The 9,578-nt window shown below is 41.2% G+C and overlaps 1 protein-coding gene across 1 annotated transcript in view; it reads left to right on the top strand.

Annotated features, from left to right (window-relative positions):
* LOC311149049 (transcriptional activator GLI3-like) overlaps nucleotides 1–9,578 on the top strand; it is a gene marked incomplete at both ends in the record, with an annotated part of 83,386 nt that overhangs the window by 21,151 nt on the left and 52,657 nt on the right. The gene's annotated exons all lie outside the window — the stretch shown is intronic.

The following is a 9,578-nucleotide window of genomic DNA, read 5'->3' as shown; positions in this document are numbered from 1 at the left end:
TCTCTCTCTCTCTCTCTCTCTCTCTCTCTCTCTCTCTCTTTCCCTCTCTCTTCTCTCTCTCTCTCTGTCTCTGTCTCTGTCTCTCTATCTCTCTCTCTCTCTCTCTCTCTCGTCTCTCCTCTCTCTCTCTCTCTCTCTCTCTCTCTCTCTCTCTCTCTCTCTCCTCTCTCTCTCTCTCAATTCAATTCAATTTATTGGCTTTATTGGCATGGGAAACGTATGTTAACATTGCCAAAGCAAGTGAAGTAGATAGTAAACAAAGTGAAATAAACAATAAATATTAACAGTAAACATTACACTCAGAAGTTCCAAAATACATTTCAAATGACATATTATGTATATATATACAGTGTTGTAACAATGTGGAAATAGTTAAAGTACAAATGGGAAAATAAATAAACATAAATATGGGTTGTATTTATTCTCTCTCTCTCTCTTTCTCTCTCTCTCTCTCTCTCTCTCTCTCTCTTCTCTCTCTTCTCCTCTCTCTCTCTCTCTCTCTCTCTCTCTCTCTCTGTGTTCTTTAGGTGTACACTCTGTTGTTTGGTTATTTACATAAAACTGTTGTCAGAGAGCCCAATCTGCACATTGAGGAGCGTCGCGCTGCTTAGCATAAAGACCACAGTCTTATCTCCACTCCTCCCTCCAGATTGCCCCTCTACTTCAGAATGGAAGAGGCTGGGCATTGCAACACATACACACACACACACACACACACACACTGCCATGACAAAAGAAAGAAAAAAGGCATAGTGCATAGAGCTGTTAATATATGTTGAGGCTTTCCTTTCAATTTTCCTTTTCAAGTGATGAGGGTTTTATTTATTTTGGGCTGATGTTTCATGTTTTCAAACCATTTCCTACTTTTTGTAGTCATTCATGCATTTAAAAAATACATTCGTATTTTCTGTTTAAATACATTTCTGATGTGTAAATCTTATAGATTTATTGAGTATACATTTACTAATGAGTTCATACATTTCTGTAAACCACATATAAGCCATTTGTAAATCCCCTATAAATGAACCTGTTTAGTATAATACTATATTTAGTCCTTTACAATAAATAGAATCATGGGGTAATATTAAACCTAGATAAAACAAGAAATATAAAGTGGGATTATAAATTCTATTAACTTCCAATGATAATTTCCTTATCATGTCTAGATGATCTCTATGTGGCATTAATGAGCAGGAGGAGAGGAAGGTAAGCAAGCCACTTTTCTCATCTCCCTCCCTCTCCTCCCCTCATCCCTAGTTCCCTGCGACTTCATAGCTCACCCTCCTTCTAGTGGAGTCACCAGGTTCCCCCCATCCTCCTCCTTTCCTCTCCTCCTCCCTTTCTTTTTGAATACTTTCTCTGTGGCGTCAGGCTGCAGTCGTAGGACAGGCAGTCACGCGGTAGCTGGCTTCATGATTAATGGTGTTTATTCTTGACAGAAAGCTCCTTTATTTATCTGCATTGCCGTTTCACCGATACTATCAGTCACCTGAATGAAAAATATTCAGTCATACCAATTTTGCAGTATAATTGAGTAGAGTCACTTCCTTTTCAGTTTTTCCCCCTCCTCCCCTCTCTCACCCTCCCCTCTTCTCTCTCCTCTCCTCTCCCACTCTATCTGGCAGTCTTATCATGGCCACAGTAATTTTCGCGCCTTGCGTTGCTTGATATGGAGAGGCTGGCTTTAGCCTTATTTGACATAAAGCCTCTTCAATTTTCACTGGAGAAAAAAAAGGGAAGAAAAAGAAAGTTGCGGGCCACTCTGTGAAATGGACGAGAGAGGCGGGGGGAAGTATCTCTTCCTCTCTCTTTTTTTTCTCAAGCAATTTCAGGATTTAGAGAGAAAAGGAGATAAATGCCTATAAGCAGAAATGTGGGCAGATTGAAGTTATATCTATTTTTTTGTAATACACCAGTTTTGAAAACCTAAATGGATGGTGTCCTCTTTTTTCCTCAGTGACTGTGCAATGAAGTGTGATATTTTGAAGGCACCTGTGCATTTTGAGGATGATGGATACCGGATGATGGATACCGAAAAAAAAAGTATTTGGCAGACTAGACATGTTACATGCCCTGCTCAGGCTTACGGTTGAGTCATTACCCAAGAAAACCTGTTTAGACATGTTGCTAAATTCTACTTATGAGCTGCTGTTACTACCATATACATACAGTATATTCTAGTGATTCTATTTCTATGGTTACTACACATATACTGTTGTGGACAATATTGCATCCATTTTATTAGGACATATGGAATACATATTTCTATTTCTGCTGGTTATTACATGTATATTGTTGCTGAAATATCAGAAATATACATTTTGTTTAAAAACTCAAGGGTATTTATTAAATTCACAGCTACATAACCATTTTAATTGAAATAGTAGGTACTGTATACATTGTTTTTAGATTTTATTTTAGATTTTGTTTTACTGTACATCATATATTTTTGTTTCCACCCAACTCAACATACAAAAAAAACGATTGAAACGTCCCTTTCCTGATTTTGAAATATACCAAAAGAAATTAGAACATGCCCCTGGCGATTCCGATTTTTATTGAGTAGTAAAAATAAGGTACAATTAATAACCCAGTTGTTTCTCTGTACATTTCCATTGCTCTTTGTAGGTTTAATTCCTTTAAGACTATACAGCAAATTATTTATTTGACTACAAGAATAATATATATCTACTAGTGGCCTTTTGAATTTCCACATGTAACACATTAGTCCATTTGATTTTCTGTACAGAAATCTATTGCCCTCTTGTTTATATTTGAGATCTCAATTTGTAGCTAGCCCATGTTGCACAATGGACGATAGAGTCTGGAGGAGAGGAGATAACAGACAGGTGCTAACAGCTAGCCGTGTGTGTCAATCAGCATGTCAGTGTCTGTCTGTCTGTGTGTGTGTGAGTGTGTGTGTGTGTGTTCAATCTGCCTAAGGTTAACAAAGCACTTGTGCTCAACTGTCAATTCCATAATGGGAAGATTCGACAACCATGTCATTACATCACTCGCCATTTAAAATATTAAGTAGGGTTTGTTGAATAATGCTTTTCATCTTTAGATTTTTCTTCCAAATAAATTAAGATTCAGAAAATAAAATGCAGATACAATTGTAACTGTACAAAAGAAGTGTATGAACACTTTATATGCTACAAAATAAATTACAACAATGGAAGTGATTAATTGTGATTTCAATTGACCTTTAATATCTATTTTTAAAATACCCCCAAGCAACCAGTATCACAGCATTATATACAAATGCATTATACCTTTAACATGCCCTCTTGGTCTTTCATACACAGACCAAAATCCCATTAATTGACCATGCCTGCTATTTATACCAGCTTTTTCGTATATCTAAAAGGGGTAGGGGGTAAAAAACATGGCATGTTAAAAGCCACCTAAAGACTTAGTCATGATTCCTGCATTTTCACAGACCCTGTAACCAAAATACAGGTATTGGGTCTGTGTGAATGGTTCTCTGCTTTTTTGCAGGTAAATCCATTAACACTTCCATTGTTTAACACCTCCCTAAAATGCTAAAAGTCCCCATGGTTTAACAACACCCCCATCCCTTCCAATTTGCTAGTTACCCGCTGATTATGTATAAAAGGGATATTATACCTGCAGGAAAGTGGTAAATAAGAGGCTGTTTGAAAGGGGGTCATATAAACATTGCCTTGTATTTTTTACAGGTAAAATACCACATCTTCTGTCTGAAATTGGTATTAGTTCAAATTGAATTTTAAATCATATTTACCAACATTATTGACAATTACAAATGTTGGCTAATTTACTCATATTTCTTTAATTGATTATGGTAATGATATTGATAAGGAAGACCTTGATATATCCCAGGATTCCAGGGCCCGTTTCATAAAGCCTCTGAGTATGAGTGCTCTTTGAGGATCAGTTTTGCCTTTTAAATTATAGTAAATACGTTTATATGGACAGGAAGATCTGATCATAGATCAGCACTCCTACTCTGAGATGGTTTATGAATACTGTGTTGAGTGAGGGGGGTACTGGGTTTGTGGGAGGAGCCGGCTGTCACATCAAAGGGCTGTACCTTCTCTTAATTGGCTCATTAAAGGCCCCTCCCTCCTCATTAGCAGCTATTACAAAACGCTTGGGCCTATTACCCACGATGCACTCTGATGCTCTCAGAAACCAACCTCTCTACTGCACTAGAGGTATGAGGTTCAGAGGGAGGGCAGAGAAGAGCTGTTTGTTCTTGATGTTTGTTTAATCTTAGAATATTTTTTTGCATTAATTGTTTGTATACAGTAACATGCATTTGTACAAAAGAAAATCTGGAAAATAGATTTTGCTATACACAAAGTTCTACATTTGAGAAAATACACCAAATGTCATTACACCTTATAATAGTTGTTAGGTTAAAGAGAGACAAAATAATGTGATTGAAGAGAGAGTACATTATGTTGTCAGTGTTGTGACTGAGACCCTTGCCCTGTGGAAGCAGGCTGAACCGGTCCGGCGGGCCGTCAGAAGAAAGTGTAGAAATGTGGACTTCCCATTATTCAGTCTTGGGCTTGGGGCCCAATCTGATCTCACTCTGGGGGACAGTTATAGCAAGTAACGAGATCTAGGGAACAAGGACGTAAATTCTGCTTTTCGCCAGAAAGTCTTTATTTTCCCCCTCCTCAGTCCACTCCACCCACTTCTCCCCTCGTCAAGCTTCAAGTAAATGGAGGAAAAACATGAATGTAACAATGTATAATATTACCACATGTTGCAGTTAAAAACGTTTGTTTAACATTTGTTGAACCGTTCTGAAGGCCATCGACAGCTTTAACGGTGAAGGAAATGAGTTAATGACCTTCTCTCCTCAGCTGACTCTACCTCTCCTTTTCACTTTTCCTTGTTATGCCCTTTCTCCATTCCCCTTCTTTCTTTTGAGCTATTGTGGTATTTCACTTCCTTCACTAAGGATATTAATCACATTCACATAAGGTACTCTATTCTTTCAGCACCTTATCTCTCTGATCCAATCAAATCTGGAGTCCATTATTCTGATAGCGTGAGTCCATTATTCTAGTGTGAGAAGAACATTTTCATCGCTCACACTGAGTTTAACTGTTTGGAATGAGCAACAGAAAGAGTCCATCTCTGCTGTCTTCGACTCCCATGATACCGCACTCTCTCAGAGAGGGGTCAGCGTGTGAAGTATCTCTCTGCACGCATCATCCAGCGGGAGCGACACAAATATGCACAGTCATGCACACAGCTGCGGGGTGTCGGAACTGTTAAAAGCAATGCAACTAGCGTTTGGTGCTGCTGAGTCTCTGTGTGCCTATGTCAGTAAGTTGCCTTTAGTGTGTCCAAAAGGGATTGCTTTTTATTAAATGAGAGATGAACGTTGAAATAAACTGGACTTGTAGACTGGAGAGTTCAGATATAGTTGGATATAAATGTTGTCTTTAGATGTGCACATGGGGCATTATGTTTTTTATCTGACTCTTATCTCTATCTTTGTAATAGTCCACCTCTATTTAACTCAAAGTACTCTGAATATCATGTATAGAGAACCGTTTGATGTTTGTGATGTACTGTATGTGCTATGTGTGCTCCTTACAGTAGCATAATGTAGTGGGTGAGATTGTGTATGTGTGTGAAATGCCCTTCTTCGTGATGAGGTTTGTCTCGTACTTAACCAGCCCAGAGGTTGATCATGCAGGGCCGGGGCTGAAGCCGGGATGGTTGGGGCTGAGGCGGAGGGACCGGGGTGCTGGGGCACCACCACTGTGCGGCACAGCACATTCATGATTAAATATCAGGCAACTCCACTTGACATTTTATTAGTCCAGCAAGATGGATGAAATGGCATGAATAAAGTAGGTTGTGTGTCTGTTCACTTTCCAACCCGCTTCTGCTGCCTGACTGCCTCCTCTCCTCTGTCCAGGCTTTGTTTTATTTACCTACCCCTCTCTTTCCTCTAACAGGGGTATATATTAGGAAAAATGGGATGGATTTGAAGTGGCTTGAAGAGGAAATAGTTCTTATTTTCTACCTGATTCCTCCTCTTTCTCTTTCTTTTCCCTCCTCTCTCCATCTCCCTCTCCTCTCTTTCTCTCTCTCTTTGTCTGAAGGATTAGCTCTCTCCAGGACCATGACTCTCCTTCCTGGTCACCGTGTGTTTTGTTTCTGATTAGCTCGGGTCCGTCTGTGCTGTGGCTCATTTCTGAGGCCCACTGTGACAGAGTGAATTGAAGTGTTTCACAGGGAGCTCTCTCTGACCAGTACACTGATACACCGCTGCCCTAGCAGCCCGGGGCAATGCTACCTCTCACCTCTCTCACCTGGGACCCCCCCCACACACACCCCGACTGGCCCCAACCCCAACACCACAACTCATTACAGGCGAGTAGGGTTAGTGAGGCGATGGGTTGTAGAGGATACCTGACTATGTAAGGCACTGTGTGTGTGTGTGTGTGTGTGTGTGTGTGTGTGTGTGTGTGTGTGTGTGTGTGTGTGTGTGTGTGTGTGTGTGTGTGTGTGTGTGTGTGTGTGTGTGTGTGTGTGTGTGTGTGTGTGTGTGTGTGTGTGCGTGCGTGCAAGGCACTGGGAGGATGGAGACATTCTCTGAGAGGATGTGTTGAAGATAGATGTACTTCCCCTTCTCTTTCTGAAGTTGTTCTCTTTCAACACCCAGGAGTCCCCTTTTCTCCTCCCTGTAGCCCGGGGCATGCCAGAGGAACTCAAACAAGCCCTGTGAAAAAGGTTAAGTCCACTTGTATTTAATGTTGACTCTCACTTTGAACAAGAGCAACCAAGTGTGACTTTCTTGATAAGTGAGATGAAGGGGAGTGGTTAGAATGGATTGTTCTGTGTTACTTGGAGTACATTTAGCAAACCGTAAAGAACCGTAAGGGCCGTAAAGTATGACAAAGGAGCATATAAAAGCAAGGAGTGCGACAGTTAGAAAAATATTTTGTTCTCATGTTTGTTGCCTTAAAGTGATGCTCCAGAGCTTTTGTATAATTTCAGCCAGTAGTTTTGAAAGTAGTGCTCACGAATCAAAACAGGTCCCCAAAAATTGTGCACAATTCTGTACTACGTCATCCATTTTGTATGATATGTTACGTCCTGCAAATAAATATTTATATTTTTTCAATCTAACAATATGTTACGAATTTGTAAGTGCTTAAGATCCCAGACTGCATCTTTAACTTCCAAGCCCCCTTAAAATTACAGGAAAAAAGGCAGACTAATTTGGTATAATTTCACTTTCATGTTGTGATTTTTTGTTGTTGGTGTGTACACTTTGTTCATTCGCTTTGGTAGACATCCTTATCTCGATGGCTGAAATTACATTTAATTACAGTGTGGAAATGGTTTTCCAAACAGCCTGTGAAAAAGCCTGCTGAGAAGCAAGCTGCAACATAAATGTTTCTTTAAAAAGGCAAAAACAGTCACTCATTCATGGCAATTGTGTTTTGCCATAATTTGGAACAAAATTATAGGGCCTTTTATAGACAACTGAAAAGTGTGTACTGATCCAGTTGACCTTGCCTAACATTAACTCAATGGTCATTTCCAAGGTCACACAGTACAGTAAGTATGGAGGATGAAGTTGCCCTGATCTAAGGTACATTTTGCATCTCCCTCTCTAATGATTAAGGTACTTGAAAGATGTAAACTGATCCTAGATCTGTGCCTAGGGGCAACTTCTACCCAGAGTGTACAGTACAGTATATAACCAGGGAGATGTGAAACACTGAGTATCAGTGACACGGCTCTCACACGTTTGTGACTTCACACTGGTTCACACTGTCGGAGCGGTGAGTTCACAGGAGTGTGTGTGTGTGTGTGTGTGTGTTGTGTGTGTGTGTTGTGTGTGTTGTGTGTGTGTGTCTGACACCTGGGTCCGGCTGTTATGGCTTGAGCATGTCACATTCACTGACTCCTGTTGAACAAAGCCTCTTATCGTAGTAATAGTATCGTGCCTGCTGGGATGTGCATCCTCCTGGCAAGACAATTGTGCGTGTGTGTGTGTGCATGCATGTGCGTGTGCGTGTGTGTGTGTATGTCGACGCACGTGCATGTGGAGCAGGATTTTTTTCATTGTGTGTGTTCGTGTGTGTTTGTGTTCTTGTGAGAGACAGAGATCTAGTGCTCTGTCTCGTCTCCACACGGCTCCCTCCCTGTCCAGCAGCAGATAGTGGCGTGTGAAATGTATACAACATCCTTCACTCCTCCAGAATCTACAGAGCTATTTATCCCACAGAGAGGGATTCCTCCTTGTTGATGTGACCATGAATAGAGAACCCCCCCCCCCCCCCTTCTCTGACCCTTTGATGTTAGGGGTCACAGAACTCCCAGGCCCCCCCTCTTAGTGCCAGGGGGGCATAGTTACACCCGGGCACGCCTGGCAACCCCATAGGTGCCCCTCCTGTCTCTCTCCTGCCCCTCTCCACCCTAAACACAAGCAGACAAAGGCAGGGTTAATGTTCAGGAAGGGTAGAGAGACGTTCTAAAGCGGCGGTCACCAACCGGTCGATCACGATCGACTAGTCGATCTCCAAGGCATTCCTAGACGATCACCAAACATCTCTGTAAAAAACCCAACGATAAAGCCTTGCGTTCCTATTTTTTACCTTTGTTTTGTGCTTTGTGCACTTGATTCAGCAGCCCTAGCGCCGGGAAGGCAAAGTGTTCCCATTTTGAACCATATCATGTGTCTGAAGGTAGAACTCCGCCTACCCGGCAGGCCCACAGAGCAAATCAAGTGCACCTATAGGCCTACCGCTGGCCAATCAGATAGCTCAGATCACCGTGTCTGCACAGTTTCCTCGAACCATAGACTGTAAAAAGAAGCCTCGAACACACAGCAAAGTTGATATTGTGAGATTTCAAAACTTTTAAAACCATGACTAGAGAGAGACTCAACAAATACAGCAAAGAGCTGCTGTTTTTATGAGTAAGTTTATGTTTAAGTTGTTATTCAGCACTGTCAACACTTTGTTCAACACTTTTATAAGCCATAAAATGTGCGTTCTCCGTACTTCCACACGCTACAACCAGCACTGCAGCTGCAATGAATGAGTATAGCAAAGTGTTCCAATAAGCTTGCTTTGTTATTATTAGCAGCTTGTGTCTTTTTAAATATCTAGTAATATTTCGCTTTATCTGGTCATAGGAGTATCAACATGAATTGGTGCATGAGGCAGAAATAATGCAGTGCGACTTGAGTTTCGCCATCAGCTGGAAGACTGTGTCCCCTTTTCTCAGCGGAGGGAAGGAGGGCGGAGGGACGGTGAGTCGGGTGAGAGGCAGACTCACCGCTGCTCCCTCCCTCCACTTAGACTGACCATCAGATGCAGGTCATCAGTCCAGTAAAAAAAAAAAAGCAAATTATTATGCTCACTTAGCTGTGCCTCACAAGTAATACAACAAATTATCTATTACCAGTGTGAGCATATACCTAACATTTTTTAAATATAATTTCTAAATAGTCTGAGAAGAACAACACTGGCAGGACAATTCAAGCATAGCCAATATGCAGTGATAATGTATTGGGCCTGTAACCTACTGCACAAACCTCATTGCTA

This window comes from Coregonus lavaretus (genome assembly GCF_964263955.1).
Source record: "Coregonus lavaretus genome assembly, chromosome: 2".
Lineage (NCBI taxonomy): Eukaryota > Metazoa > Chordata > Actinopteri > Salmoniformes > Salmonidae > Coregonus > Coregonus lavaretus.
The sequence above is the reverse complement of the archived record's forward strand: the minus strand, read 5'-3'. Positions and strand labels throughout refer to the sequence as shown.